Source organism: Urocitellus parryii, chromosome 13, assembly GCF_045843805.1.
Source record: "Urocitellus parryii isolate mUroPar1 chromosome 13, mUroPar1.hap1, whole genome shotgun sequence".
Classification (NCBI taxonomy): Eukaryota; Metazoa; Chordata; class Mammalia; order Rodentia; family Sciuridae; genus Urocitellus; species Urocitellus parryii.
In genome coordinates this window covers 62,766,398-62,782,605 of record NC_135543.1, presented here as the reverse complement: position 1 = coordinate 62,782,605, position 16,208 = coordinate 62,766,398, and the positions used below count along the sequence as shown (strand labels likewise).

Genomic DNA, 16,208 nt, shown 5'->3' with positions numbered 1-16,208 from the left:
CCTCCGCGCCGGAACTACGAGTCCCGAGGTGCCGCGCGCGGCAGCGTGCAGAGAAGCACCTTGGCGCGGGAGGCCGAGCGCATTGGTGGTGGGCGCGGCTGGCGGCCGGGGGCGTGGGGCCGAGTGTCCGCCGGAGCGCCGCGGGTACGCCGGCCTGACCCGCGTCAAGTGGCTCGGCCCAGGACTCCCGCGGCCTCCGAGGAGCTGTGGTCGGGCTGTGCAGCGGGAGCGGCGGCTCCGGTCGTGAGGTAGCCTGGGCCCCAGACCCGTGGGGCCGCGGGAAGGCCCCGGAGGGCACCTTCAGCGCGGGCACGGACCCGGCAGCTGGCTGGCGCGCGCCTCTCCGCTGGCAGGGCGGAGTGGTCCGCGCCCGCCGTCCCGCGCCGAGGGGTCACCTCTGCCTGGCGGCGGTGCACCCTTTCCAGCCGGCGTCGGAACCCGGGCCCTCTGCTGTTACCTTCTCGGGAGCGGGTGGGAGGGCGGCCCGGAGGCGTCCGCGGTGCAGCGTCCTCTGCTTAGGGACGAGCAGGTCGTCTCGTCCCGCGGTACTTGGGACCTTCCTCCGCGCAGGCCCCGCTCCGCTGTCAGGTTCCAAGGCGGCCCATAGGTGCTGGAGGAACCCCTTGCGCTCTGTTCTGGATCGGCTGGACTTTGGCTTGGTCTGGGGCGGGAGGAGGCGACGCGCGGTCTTTGACCATCACCCTGGATTTCCACTGGGGAGTCGGGAGGCGCCTACTGTACTGAAGCCCTGGTTCTGGGCATTCGCCCCGAGATTGGGGTCGGAACTGTGCCTGTGAATGAACAGAGTTGCTCATGCTTGTTCGTATTACCATTGCTGAGCCACACCTCCCGCCTAAAGAGGGCAAAGAGTGGATTTAGAATCCATCTAGTGTTAGGCTTTACCAAAATTGATCCCTTTAAAAGCGGTCATGGATATGTGTTTTACCAGGCTATCTTATTGATTTTGGTACAGTGATATTAGTTAATGGACTGGGCTTTGGAGAGAGCTATATTCGCAGCATGTGCCTCCCAGGCTGATCACTGATAAATTGTGGGTGTTAGCCCTTCCCAGGTAACCTGTTGACCCTTTGTAAACTTTGAACCAAGAAAGAGACCCATTTTTAATAAATACGGAAGAGCTATCAATTTTGGAGGACTGTCCTTGTATTATGTGTAAATAGCTGGATTAAGAATTAGCCTTTGAGTTCCTGAATATTGGCAACCTCATAGGTATAGGTCCTAGAGATTAAGAGTGCTTTTTACCTATTCAAACATTAGAAGTGGGCATTTGCTCCTTCTAATGTTTTGATTTTGGTTTCTTGAAATAATTGCTGTTATAAATTTTGAGAAAGTGAATCTAATTTTGACCTTAAATTTTTTTTTCTCATTAGATTAAAAGTCTCTTAATACATGCAGACTTCAGGATCAGTTGACACTATACCATGGGATATGTAAAGATCACATTTTTTAGCTTTTGTAAAACTTAACTAGATATGATGTAAAACCAATTGAAAAGAGAGAAAGAATTCTTAATGGTGAAAGAGAGTAAATAGTCCAGATAAAAATGTTTTACAAGTTACCATTGGTGTTATTTTCCCCTATTATTGCCTGAGTAACCTAATCTCTGGATCTTTGGAAATTGAATGAAAGTAATAGATAATGCTTTAATAACCTCTGTGTGCCAAACTAAGCACTTTGCACATTTGTGCTCACTCAGTTCTTCTGCAATCCAGTAGAGTTATGATTATCTTTGTATTATAGATGAGGATGAAGTAACTTTGCCAAGTCATGCACCAGTGAGTAGTGGACTCAAGCTGCAGACACTAGAATCTCTACCAGTAATGAAATAGTGCCTGCTCAAAGGCCATATATGGCAAATGAATTTTCAGAGGAATGCTTCCGATACTTAATACTTTGGTTACTATGATCAGAGAGAAAAATAGCTGGATAAGGATGTTGTCTTGCTCGAATATGAGCTCTGCCAAGACAGGGATCATTATTTTGTTCAGTGATTAACTCAGGTTCCTTGAACAGTACCTGGTACAAAGTAGATGCTTATTGAATAAATGAATCTTCACATAGAATTTACTTCAAGACATTTATAACAAAGTGAGAGCACTTTTCTCAGAGATACAATTTTAATGTGTGATTTCTGTTGTAGAGTTGAAGATAATATACTGAAAACATAAAAACTGCTTTTAGAATGAAGATATAGTGTTAGAGCTTCCTAAGAATGGTGGTGTTCTGTGGAGGCAGGAAAGAAAGTTGTTTGACAGGTTTGTTTCACCAGATAGTATAGAGCAAGGAGTGTTCCTCGTCTTCTGTTTAATATAGTGTTCATACTGAAATTTTACCATCCTTTTGGAGCAGGTAAAATATTCTTGTTTAAAGCTTTTTTTTTTTCTTTTTTACAGTGGAAAGTAATATTTGGTTGAAAAATCTGTAAGTTTACTATATGTATTGATTAATTTGATGTCAGTCTAGCTCGGCTATTTAATGAAATACTTATCTAGGTGTTGCTGTGATAGTATTTTGAAGATGTAGGTAACTGTTGAATTTAAGGTGATTGCCCTCAATCTTGTTATATCGATCAAGATATAGTTATTGATACTTAATTTTTGCATCTACATCTGTATGTTTTTCTTTTTATTTATATTTCTGGAAAAGCCTGATTCTAGTTGATACTGAGAGGTGCTAGAAAATCTTGAGGATGTTTCTGAACTTGTTCTGTGGTTTCTGAAATTGATTCTTTACTGTCATTATATTCCAAGGATCTAGTGAATATTTCCAGTGGTCAGGAGGACACAATATTGTGTGACATTTTATGGCTATAGAAATATGCAGAATCTCCACTGGTACTCTTATTGGAATGATTATGGAAGGCAAGAGTCTAACTAATCATATATTCGATATCTTAGGATGTTTTTATCAAATTAATGAGTATGATAAGATTAGCTGATTGTTCCTAACTGTACTGGATAAAGTAGGGGAAGAAAAGGACATGCTCAGGATTTTATTTTCCTAGCTCATATAAATGACTTGAACATGCCTGCCCTAAAGAAACCGCTCTCTCCAGTAGCTACAGAGCTAAGATTGCTAAAATCCAAACCCAAAGTGGCTGAATAGAATGCAAATTGAATTTTCAACTTCATGGGTTGTATGCTGTTAAAATGGCATTGATTGGAAAGGAGTGGAGTCCCCATAATTTGAATGGGACATAAGAGAAAATCCTGATGAAACTAGGATATTAAGACCCTAAATTCTGCTCAGTCTTTTTCTCAGTCCTTCCACCTCTGCTTAACAAGGTAATCCTGTTTGACCTGAAGAACCCGTGATGACCTCCCTTGGGGTAGTTGCTTTGCTAAGACACTGCTTGTTCTCCTCAGTGCCTACCCCTACCACCCCTTTGCTTCTAGAACTATATTTAGAATTAAGTCCAGCAGGTCCTGAAGAATGAGCTGAAGAGTGCAATTCATGAGATGTGCTATTTTCCTAAAATGTGCATGGGAATATGTCAGAAATAGATGTCAAGGGCATGGAATAATGATGGAAGGAGCATAATTTGGATCAGGCTACCTTTCCCCAAAGGGTTGTAGAGATTAGTGTACTTGAAGGCAGCAGATGTCATTTCTGCCATATTCTGATTCAGTTCACCTATTTGGTCTACACAAAAAAACAGATTGAACTTGGAAAATAGCAGTGAATTACATAAATTTAATGGGGTGGTGACCAATTACAACTGCTGTTCCAGATGTCATTTCATTGCTTGACCAAATTAACTTATGTCCTGGTAACTGGCATGCAGGTATTGATCTGCCAGATGCTCTTAGTATCTGTTATTAAAGACCACCAAAGGCAGTTTGTTTTTATCTAGTAAAGCCAGAAATTCACTTTCGCTGCCCTACCTCAGGGCATATCAACTTTCCAGCTCTGTTGTAATTTAGACCACAAGGACCTTGCTACTGGTTGAATTGTGTCCCTTAAAGATTCATATATTGAAGTCTGAGCTCTCAGTGTTTCAGAATGTGACTTTATTTGGGAATAGCATTGTTGCAGATGTAATTAGTCAAAATGAGGTCATCATACTGGAGTAGTGTGGGCCTTAATCCAGTGCAACTGGTGTACTTATAAAAGGGAAATTTGGGCACAAACAAGTACACAGGGGAATTGCCTTGTAAAAAATGAAGACAGAAATTGGAGTGATATTTCTGCCAGCCAAGGAATGCCAAAGATTGCCAGCAAATAAATTTAGAAGCAAGGGGAGAGAGCATGAAACAGATTCTTCCTTACAGCCCCTAGAGGGAACCAACCCTGAGGACTCCTTGACCTTGGACTTCTGACCTTCAGAACTGGAGATAATAAATTCCAGTTGTAACAACATAAGTTTAAGCCACTTAGCTTATGACCTCTGTTATGGCATCTCCAGCAAACTAATGCAGACCTTGGCCAGCTTTCCCTTCCACAAGGCATCACACTGGCACATTATATGCCATGAGACTGATTGGACCTGGTGAGCAAGAAGTAACAAATATACCAGACAAAAAAATCCCCACTCTGCATACATAGAACTTGCTGGTAAAACACGTACATGTCAAATGGCAGGAAATAAACCCTTAAATTCAGGAGCTTCCACCTCAGTGAAATTTCTAGTGGTCCATTGATATAGAGCATGTCCCTATCTACAGAAGAAAAACAGCAGTAAGGTCTACAGGGCCTCTTTGGATTGTGATAACTTACTCATTTGGTTGTGTTTCTCCAGCCCATTTATGGAGTGACCCAAGAAGCTACTAGTTTTGAGTGGGCTCAAAACAAGAGTGTTCTGCAATAGGTTCAGGCTGCTTTGCAGGCTGCTCTGCCACACTGGGACCTTGTGGTCCCACAGATGCCACTGTGCTGGAAGCATTGGTGGCAGGTTGAAATGCTGGTTTGATCCTTTGGCAGGTTACTGTAGGTGAACCAGTACATAGATCCCTAAAATTTTGTAACAAAACTTTGCCATCCTCTATAAAAGTTGAGAAACAGCTTTTGGCTTGCTACTGACTGGGCTTAATAGAAACTGGATGCTTAACCATGGGCCACCAACTTATCATGCACCCTAACTAGAAAAATGAATAGTGCCTTTCGGGGGTCAAGAGCACAGGTGGGTAGCATGTTTTCAGATGCTGATTCAACTTGATAGACATGGGGTCCTGGACTAAGTAGTCACATCTCTTAATTTCCTCATGGAATCTTTACACAGAATGAATGAATGTAGAGAGCTTAGCACAGAACTATCAGTTTCTAGTTTCTCTTTTCTCAACTTAAACCACTGCTGAGGTGCCATATAAGGTCACTGGTCTGTCTTTGAATGTGACTATAAAATTTTTTGTCTTGATACAGATGAAAAAACAGTGATTTTATGAATTCATGTAAACCAGGGCAACAATTTGAATAGTAAAAGTCTCAGAGGCATTTTTTATGTACTTTTAGGTCTTGAGTTTATTTCCTCTGGTAATTAGTAGTGGTTGCAGTAGTCCACAGCTTCTGTGGATAGAAAGGGTAGCTGGGCCTTGAACATGCATAGCAATGGCTGAAGAATGACTGAGAGAAAGGGCAGCAGGAAATAAGAGGGGTTGGGAGTGGGTGGTGGTTAGTTCAGAGCCTGCAGACGCCAGTGGCAAGATGAGTCCTGTTACAAAAGTTGTTTTGAAGACAGCCTTATGCATTCAAGGTTTCCTGTATTTCTAAATTGCCTTTGTAACTTATTAGATGAGATAAATTGGATAAAATATGATATGTATTTGGTGTCATTGGTTTTTAACATAAATGTGGGTCGTAGTGGCTCTTCTTTACCATTTGAAATCCAAAGTTCTTTTAATAGTTTGAGCTCCTAAGTAGGCTGCATGGTAATTGGGGTCATTGTTAAAAGAAGAAAAATTAGATAAACAGTGATGAGCTTGTGGTGCAGTGTTTGCCAAATAGCTGTCAGGCATAAGATTTTACAATATATATTTGTGTGGCATACCTCATAAAACAAAGCAGATCTATGTCAAATACAAAATTTTTTAATAATATGTTTTAAAATTGAACCCAGAATACAAGAGTTTTTTATTACAACATGACTTCTGGGACTCTGAGGATTAAATCACATTTTCTGAGATATGCTTTATACAAGTAAATACTGGCATAACCAGTTAATCCAAAAAAGAGGTTACCATTTCCTTTTCTCGAAAGCTATACCATGAAACAGATTCTATTGTGGTTCACTTATTGTAAAATAAATGTAGTTTCTCATATGCACTTTTTTGGTTTAATGTACATAGACCTGATTTTCTTTATCAAGTAAATTCTTGCATTTTCATGCATGTTTTCATGTTTCATATAGCAGATGGTTTTGACAGAAGTAGATTTAGCTTAACTACTGTGCTGAAGGCAGAGAGCAGAGGGAAGTTAGGGTGTGTACAGAAAGTAATTGTAAATGATAGAGTTTGTTATGAATGGAATGTTGGTGTTAGGAAGTAGGGCTTTCAAAGGTAATTAGGTTTAGATGAGGTCATAAGGGTGAGACCCTGTGATGGGATTAGTGTCTTTATTAAGGAAAGTGGGCATACTCTCTCTGCTTCCTCCTTCTGCCCTGTGAGGGCACAGCCAAACAGTGGCTCTCTGCATACACAGAAGAGGATCATCACTGGGAACCTAATTTGCCAGCATCTTGGTTTTGAACTTTTAGCCTCCAGAACTGTGAGAAATAATAAATGTCTGTTTTTAAAGATACCCAGTCTATGGTATTTTGTCATAGCAGCTAATAATAGTAATAGTGCACTAAGAAAACCATTACTTATTAGTATAATAATTCACTAGTAGAAACATTGGGTCTAAGCTGGGTGAAGAGGAAAAGGAAGTCATGAAGAGGGCCTGAAGTGGTGAAATGATGGTGGGATTAATAGATGGAAGGGCCCAGGAGGGGTGAAGTTAGGATCAGAAGAAATAAGGTAGAAATGTAAGAGGTGGTAGTTAAGAAGAAGGAGATCTGTATAGTATTGACAGTGACATGGTAAATGTATAGGGTGAGGTCATTGAAGGGCAGGAGAAGAGGTCATGAAACTGAGAAGCCAAATAACTCTTATAATGAATTATAAAGCTACAGCAGCTTTCATAGCTTGGAGCGTCTACAAAGCCCCATTCCTACTTTAAAGAATTGTCTCACCATCTTCTACTTGTCTATTTCATGAACTTATTACACTTTATTTATTTATTTATTTACTTACTTACTTACTTACTTACTTTTGGTACCAGGAATTGAACCCAGGGGTGCTTAACCACTGAACCATATCCCCAGCTCTTTTTCTATGAGTCAACAGGTTGCTTAAGGCCTCACTATGTTGCTGAGGCTGGCTTTGAACTTGAAATCCTCCTGCCTCAGCCTCTCAAATCTCTGGGATTACAGATGTGTGTCACTGCACCCAGCTCATGTTACACTTTTTTAACTTGATATTATGCCTTGGGCCCTTCGAATTTTCATGCAGGTTGATTAACCTTTGTATTACCAAATGGCTCACTAGAACATGGTTTTTGTTCTTTGTAGCACAAAACATATCTTCATCTTACCTCACTGTACCTTATCTTTTAGGCAAAGTTGGCATGGTAGATTTCTAGTTGTTTTCTATTTTCTTTTTCTTTGCAGTGTATCTGTCACACAGTTGACCAGCATTGTTAAGTGTAAAGTGCATTCAAACTGAAAGAATTCTACAGAAAATATAGACAAGCGTGGTGAGGTTCAAAACATGGATGTGGATAGCACTGATTTCGAGTTTCAGATGATCCTTTGACAGTTCATGTATGAAAGACTTCATACGGTCAGGTTTGCTGGTACAGTGTGAGAAAAGGCAATTTGATGTGTTCTGGAGAGCCTCGAGAGTACAAGCTGATAACTGTCTACCCACCTGGCTTCATCTGGAAGCTGCAAGTAACTGAAGCTGGACTGGAATTGGCTCCAGCAGTAAACTCACAGGAACAAGGAATTTAAAGAGGAGCAGACTCTGTGTAGTTCAGCACCTCACTCTCTTCAAGGTTATAGAGTGGCTACTGGAAGACCCAGAATCCACTTATTTCCCTATTCATCCCCAGCTGTGAAGAGAGAGAGAATTAGGTCTCCACACCATAGAACATAGGTACCCTCCAAGGTCTTTAGACTGCCCTAGGTCATGTGCCTATTCCTGAACCAATAGAAGTCACCAGAGCAATACTATGAGCTTGGACTTTTAATCCGAACCAGCACTGGAGCTGGGGGAGGAGCTTAGCTGCCTGAGTAAAACAGAGCTTCTGGAGAGAGAGGTAGGGATACTTGGTAGGCAATGAATACTTACTACCCATTATAGAGATTAACCAAGCAGTTCAGTTAACACTGTGTGGAAGTCTCTCTAGCTGTCTGTGGCTATTGTAATTTAAGGAAATTTTAAAAAATAAAATAGAAAATTTGTGCTTTAGTCACATTAGTCACATTCTAGGTATTGAATAGCCACCTGTGGCTATTCATGAACATGGCAAGTCTTTTCATTTTTCGTGTATCTTCAATTTCTTTCATTGGTATCTTATTATTTTAATTATAGAGTTTCTTCATTTTCTTGGCTAAATTTATTTCCATGTAATTTTTTATGTGTTTGTAGCTTGCAGCTGACTTATTGTACAGAGCAGATATAGAACAATTCCATTATTTCCCAAAGGCCTGTTGAAAAGAGCTGCTCCAAATTATTTATGAAAAGTTTTTGTCTTAAGCATTTAGCCACCATAGAAACAAGGACAAGCACATACCTTACTAGGTTTCATCTTATTGTACAGATTGCATGATCTGAAATTTAGCCAGAGTAGGAAATAGAAGATGTTCATCATGAGACTAAACCATATAATGTTTCATGCTAGTTAGGTCTTAAAAATGCTAGAGCTTTTTTAAATCTTTTTTTTCCACTAAGAAAATATAAATTATTTTTATTTTTAATAATTCTATGCAATTTTGTGTTTGACCATGAAATTCAGAACATAGACCATAGGATGGAAATAACTGTTAGGTAATGATATTGAACATTTTTTTCATATATATGTTGGCCATATGTCTGACTTCTGCCAAGAAATGTTTATTCCAATCATTTACCCATTTTTTAAAATCATATTATTTGACTTTTTTTGTTAAGTCTTTTGAGTTCCTTATACATTCTTTATCTCTCCCATTCTACAGTATTTCTGTTTACTGTTGATTGTTTCTTTTTCTGTGTAGAAACTTTTAAGTTTGTTAAAATCTAATTTATCTATTTTTGTTGCCCATGCTTTGGGAATCTTGTCCAGAAAAATCACTTCCTATATGGTGTCTTGAGGTTCCTAATTTTGGGTCTTACCTTTAGGTCTCTCCCGTTTGAGTTGATTTTTGTGTGTGATGAGAGTTGGTGTCAAGTTTGAATCTTCTGAGAATGGATTTCCAGTTTTCCCAGCACCAATTAAGAAAAGGGTGTCTGTCCTTTCTCCAATTTATATCTTTGGCACTTTTATCAAGAATCAGTTGACTGTGGATGCCTGGTTTATTTCTGGGATTTTTTTCAGTTATATTGGTGTCTGTGTCTGCTTTTGTACCGTGTGCTGTTTTGATGGCTCTACCTCTGTAGTATGTCCTGAAATTGGATATTGTTATATTCCCTGGCTTTATTATTTTTGCTTGTGATTCTTTTACTATTTGGGGTCATTTGTGCTTCTGTATGAATTTTAAGATTGTGATTTCTAATTCTGTGGAGAAGATCCTTAGTATTCTGATGGAGATTATTTTGAATCTGGAAAGTTTGGGGGGGTAGTGTGGACATTTTAAAAATATTAATTCTTCCAATTCATGTACATGGCAGGTCTTTTCATTTTTTGTGTATCTTCAATTTCTTTCACTGGTATCTTATTATTTTAATTATAGAGTTTCTTCATTTTTCTTGGCTAAATTTATTTCCATGTAATTTTTTATGTGTTTGTAGCTTGCATAAATGGGATTGTTTTCATTTCTTTCTCAGCAAATTTGTTATTTTTACATTAAAATGCTACTGGATTGCTGGGTGTGGTAGCACAAGCCTGTATTCCCAGCTACTTGAGAAGCTGAGGCAGGGGAATGGCAAGTTGATGCCAGCCTCAGCAATTTAATGAGACCCTAACTCAGAGTCTCAAAACTTCAAAAAGGGCTGGGGATGTACTTCAGTTGTAGACCTTTCCTTATCCAGTTTGCACAAGGCCCTGGGTTCAATCTGCAAATACAATTAAATGCCACTGATTTTTATATATTGACTTTGTAACCTGCAGCTTTGCTACATTTATCAGTTCTATTTAGTCTTTTGATGAAGTTTTCCTATATATAGAATCATATCTATAGAGGTTTTTTTCTGTTTGTATACTTTAATTTTTTTTCTCTTACCTGATTGTTCTGGTTAAAACTTCCAGCAAATTAAATAAGAGCACGTTGAGATTGAACATCCATTTCTTGTTTTCTTAGAGGAAATGCATATTCAGTATGTTATGTTGAAGTAGGATTTTTCTTTTTTTCATTTTTTTGTGCTAGGACTAGAACCCCAGGACCTTGCAAATGCTCTACCACTGAGCAGCATCCCAGCCTAAGGTATGATCCTTCTATACTTAATTTCTTTATGGTTTTTATTATGGAGGGATGTTGGATTTGATCAGATCCTTTCCCTGCTCTGTTGAAATGATCTTATTATTTTTACCCTTCATTATTTTGATATGTTGTATTACTCTATGGATCTGCAAATGTTGGCCATCCTTGCATCCCTGTGGCTAGTCCTACTGGATCAAGGTGTGTAATGTTTTTGACTTGCTTTTTTTTTTTTTTTTAAGAATGTTGGTATCTATGATCATCAGGGATATTTGCTCTATAGATTTCTTTTTTTGTTGTGACTTTGTCTGATTTTAATATCAATTTGCTAATCATGCAAACTGAGTTTAGAAGAGTTTCCCCTCCCTTTCAGTTTTTTGGAATAGTAAGAACAAATGATGTTTGTCCTTCCTTTAAAACTTTAATTTGGTGGAGTTTAGCAGTGAAGCCATCTGATTCTGGACTTCTCTTTTTTTCAGAGTTGTTTTCTTGCTGATTTAATCTCATTACTCATTGGTCTGTTTAAGTTTTCTATATCTTCATTATTCAGTTTTGGTAGGTTATATGTCCAGAAGTTTACCCATTTCTGCTGGGTTTTCTAGTTTGGGCATATCGGTGTTCGGAATAGCCCCTACTGGTCCTTTGTTTTCTTGTGGTATCGATGTCTTTTTCTTTTTATCTCTGATTTTGTTTATTTGCATCTTCTCTTTTTCCTTTGTTTAACAAATCCTTGTTTTGACTTTATCTGCTCTGATCTTTGATTCTTTCCTTCTATTAAATTTGGTCCTAATTTGTTCTTTGCTAGGTCCTTGAGAATACTGAATCATTTATTTTAAATCCTTCTGTTGTTTTGTTTTGTTTTGTTAATGTTGGCATATAATGCTATAAAATTTCCTCCTCCTCCTGCTTTTGGTGTATCCCATAGATTTTGGTGTGTTGTATTTCTATTTTCATTTGTTTTAAGAAATTTTTCATTTCTTCAGTGACCCATGGTGTGTTCAAAAGTATGTTGTCTAGTATCTGTGTATTTGTATAATTTCTAAAGTTATTTTTCTGGTTGATTTCTAGTTTTATTCCATTGTGGTCAGAAAAGGTATATGATATGAGTTAGACTATTCTTTCTTTCTTTTTTTTGTTTGTTTGTTTGTTTTGATCTGGGATAAAAGTTCTATCTTCATATTCAGATATGATTCCTTCTGTTTTATCTCATCATTGTTGAAGCTTCCAACTATATTTTTCTTTGACTTACTAAGTTCTTCACTGCTAAGATTTTTGTTTGATTCTTTTTCATGATCTTTATTTTACAAATTTACTTTATAAATTTCCCTTTCATCCTATGAATTATTTTACTATTTTTTTTGAAATAGTCATTCTGTATTTTCTTGAATCTCATTGACTTTTTAAAATTGATACCATTGTCTATGCCTGTGTGATGTCTCTGTGTCTCTGTGTGATGTCTTGCTAGGTTCCATATCTCTAAAACTGAAATGCACCTGTTTATTTGTTGTTCTGGTTCATTTTGGAGGAGGAAAGAAGTGCCAGGCATCTCTACCTGGCCATCTTGCCACTCTATCCAAATTTTTTTATGATTCTTAGGTCACACACTTTTCAGATTCTTGAGTTATCATCCTGTTGTTGTGTTGTTTTCTGATTCGTAGTAAGGCATTCAGGTCTGAGTTCAGCATGACTGTTATGTCTGTGAGGGTTAGCTGTTTATTCCTGACTGTATGCTAATAGGATGCAGTTTTTATGTAATTGAAACTTTCTCACGCAACACATTTTATTTTGCTTTAAAACATATTGAACCTGTTGCTTTTGTTATCTCAGGTATTTTTCACAGGTATTATTTTTATTTACATTTTTCTAATTTCATTTTTGGCAACGTAAGATCTCTTGAATATCTGTCTTTTTTTTTTTCCCATTCTTAGCTTGACTGTTCCTCTTCATTCTTGTGCATTCTTCTCTAATTTGCCTCTCTATGGTACTACTTTGAAGTCCTTGTCTAGTCTGATACACGGATGCTGGGAGTCAGAAACATGTCTGGAAAGGAAATATGCATTGGTGGGCCCAGCACTTAGTGGTTGTGAAAGCCATTGCCCAGTTAGTTGTGTAGAATAAGGAGAGAGCCCCTTTTATATTTAGTAGAAAAATAAGCCTATGGATGAGACCGGGAAAGAAGCTGTGCTAAAAAGATCAAAAGGGAACTTGAGTCAGAAATGAGAGTCTTGTGAATTTTCATTTACTTCAAAATATTTTAAACTTTTTTTTAGACTTTGTTGATTATTGATAAATGTGTGCTTTTAATTTCCAGATATTTAAGGTGGGAGGAGTCAATTGAACAGACTGGAAGCAGGTATAATTATGGGTAACTGTGTGGCTCGTGCATGGCCTTAATATGAGCAGTTCAATGGGAAAGCAGTATAAGTGGAACAGAGGAAGCTGTCTTAAGACCCTTGGCTGGTAAAGGAAGGAGAGAGATTGGGCCCATAACCACAGAACAGCTTATTTTTTGAGGCCCAGTCCCCACATTAAAGGGAAGAAGCCAGTGATGAAGGCAGTTGAAAGAATAGAACAAAGCATAATAGTGGAAATGTATGAAGAAAATATGGTCAGTAACAACATGATTCACTTTTAAAGGGATGAGGGAAATCATCTAATTATTTATTAGCCGAATCCTTGTTAAGTTCTTCCCATGCTTGTTTTCATGATTTCATTTGCAAAGCAATGTCAAAAGTACCTGACCAGAGAGTGAACTGACCACTGGAGAAGCTAGGACAGTGTCATATGAAATATATTTGGATTTTGTGCCTTGTTTCTGTTATGAAGCCCCTAAACCTTTGGAGTAAATGCATGCCTTTACATTTTCCAAGCCGCAGACTGAATTTGACTTAAAACAGCAGTCACAATGTGATTGGTAGGAGTGGGGATGTCTTTTGGTATTCATAATGAATCCCTGAACACCTGTGTTCATGCTGATGAAGTGACTGGGTGGGGCCCCTGTGGAAGAGCTGCTCTTTAGAAAAGCTGAGCAAGTACAGGATTTGAGAGCTGGAATTTTCATCCCTGCAAGAGAGCAGGCCTGGAGTTAAGCTCTTTAAAATGTTTTCAGCAAGATCCCTGATGAAATTCTGGGTTGCTGAACACATGGAGGCGCCGCCTAGAGGGTGAAAAAAAAAATTTATAGCTGGCCGGTCAGCAAATCACTACCTACTTTCGCAGGACTCAGCCTTTAGCCTGTGAGGCCTGACTAGCTTGAGGTAGTAGTGTCAGAATTGAACTAGGAACACCCGTCAGTGGCCTCTGGAGGTGTGCTTGGTGTGTGAGGAAAAGTGTGTGTACTTTTGATTACAGAGGTACAGTTGGGTGTGAAAGCAAAGAGGGGGAAAGAGTCTTTTCCCTTACTCTAGGGCTTGCATGGGGTCCCCATGTAGATTAGTGCAAAAGACTGGATTGAGGAAGAATATGGGCTTCATTGACCAGGTCAGTAGATGAGAAGATGAGAAGGGAAGCTAAAAATAAAATTGTTATTGTAAGTGCTAGACACTTTTATGCTTTATTCATTTAATCATCATAAATATCATGATAAAAATGACATTAACTTCACTTTAAGGGTGAGGAAAAAACAAAGCAAGGGTTAGAGCTCACGTCTTCCAGATGGCAAAGCCTCCATTCTTATTTCCACCTGCCAGAGGGGAAGGAAGAGGGTGGAGGTAAGATCCTGTGGATTCTGGTCCCATCACAGACCACCATGGCTTGATGTAGGAACTTTGATTCTCTGAAAAGAGATAAAGATGTAAACATCTTGTAAATGAGTATTTTTAACCAGTAATTTTGGAAAAATCATCGATGTTTTAAAAAGTTGACATATCTAAGGTTGCCAAATTATCAATGAATTTAGTGAAATTCCATAGAAATTCACTAGGGGGCATAATTTGACCTTTTTCTGAAGATTAAGGATTTAACAGTAGTCCTCAACCTACCTTGTTTATATTGCTCAATTCTGATACTAGAAAGCCTCAAAAGCAGAACAGATTGAAAGAGATGGATTATATAAGAGAAATTAAATTGAAGCCATCCATATCACTAATGGAGCTCTTAGAAAATTAAGAGCCCAGCGAGTACTATGAAGAAACTTGCATGCCTTTACATTTTCTAAGCCACAGACTGAATTTGACTTAAAACAGCAGTCACAATGTGATTAAGTAAACATGGAAGGAAATACATCTTAGGAAATTCTTCATCTGTTTAAGAATTGTTTAATAACATGAAAGAATTCATGTAGTCGAGAGATGTCCCTCCTGCCTTTCACCATTTCAACCTGTTGAGCTTTATATTTCTCCCTTTCTCACACCTGCACTGCAGGATGAGTTTATACTAAAATTAGTTGAAATTTGGCAATCAGTGAATCAGTATTGACTATTAACCAAAGTCCAGGTTTTCCATTAGGGCTCACTCTTTGTGTTATACATTCTATGGGTTTTGACAGCCGTAGAATGGCATGTATCTACCTTTACAGCATACAGAAATTCACCACCCTAAAAATGCCCCATGCACCACCCATTCATTCCTCCTTCCCTATCCTGGGGCTCCTGGTAGCCATCTTCTTACTAAGTACATTTTTGCCTTTTCCAGAAAGTTATTTCATTGAAATCATATGGTATATGATTATAATAAGAGACACAGTGACCACTTGTTACCAGCCAGGACCTCTGCAGATAACTAGAACTGCAGATGCTCAAGTCACTTGTATGAAATGGTACAGTATTCGCATATAAGCTACACATGTCCTCCCACATAAGGATCTTCCCTTATCTCTAGGTAACTTTTAATACTGAATACAATGTAAATGTTATGTAAATAGTTGTTATACTGTATTGTTTAGGGAAAAGTTTTTACACTTTCAGTACAAATGGAATTTTGATTTTTCTTAAAATTTTCCAGTCATAGTTGGTAGATCCCCAGTGTTTAGGGCTGGCTGTGTATATTTTGCCTTCTGGCTTCATAACACAGAGATCCTAAATCCCTTGTAATTTCCTGAGTAATAATTGTGATAGGAACATCCTTTGACATAATATGTGGTTTTCGTGAAGTGCTCATCAGAACCCTTGGTATTTCCAAGGGATAGAAATGTCTTCTTGGTATTCATAATAAGTCTCCCAGAGCATACCCGAATTAATGCTAATGAAATTACCCTAGATAGCTTCTGGATGGGGCAAATGGCCAGAAAGAGTTGATCAGAGGATTGGAGCTTTCAGCTTCACCCACCAGCTTCAGGAAAGGGTGAAGAGGAGGCTAGAGATTACACTCTGTTAAGGCTTCTGAAGATGAGGATTGATAAACTTCCTGGTTGGTCAAAGTGTCCACATAATACACCAAGCTCCTAGGGGGGAAAGCTCCTCTCAGGACTCTCCTGCCTCTTCATCTGACCACCCATGTCCTGTAAACATGTTTCTCAGTTCTGTGAAACATCCTTGCAGAGTGTTGGGTGAGAACCCCATTGGTAGTCAGAAGCACAGGTACCTCCTGAGACTTGCATTGTCCTCTCAGCTGAGGTGGTTTCCCTCCCAGGCATATACTTCTTTTTTCTTGCCTTTTTGGA

General features: G+C 38.9%; 1 protein-coding gene across 3 annotated transcripts in view; it reads left to right on the top strand.

Moving 5' to 3' along the window:
- Positions 1-47: 47 nt before the first annotated feature.
- Fam210a (family with sequence similarity 210 member A) overlaps positions 48-16,208 on the top strand; it is a 43,917-nt gene continuing 27,756 nt past the window's right edge. For 2 of the 3 annotated variants that reach the window (XM_026401999.2, XM_026401998.2), the window contains exon 1: positions 48-248. The gene's annotated coding sequence lies outside the window, so the exon portion shown is untranslated. Of the gene's footprint in view, positions 249-532; positions 608-16,208 lie in introns of those variants that run through there. The other variant, XM_026402000.2, reaches the window with a different exon arrangement.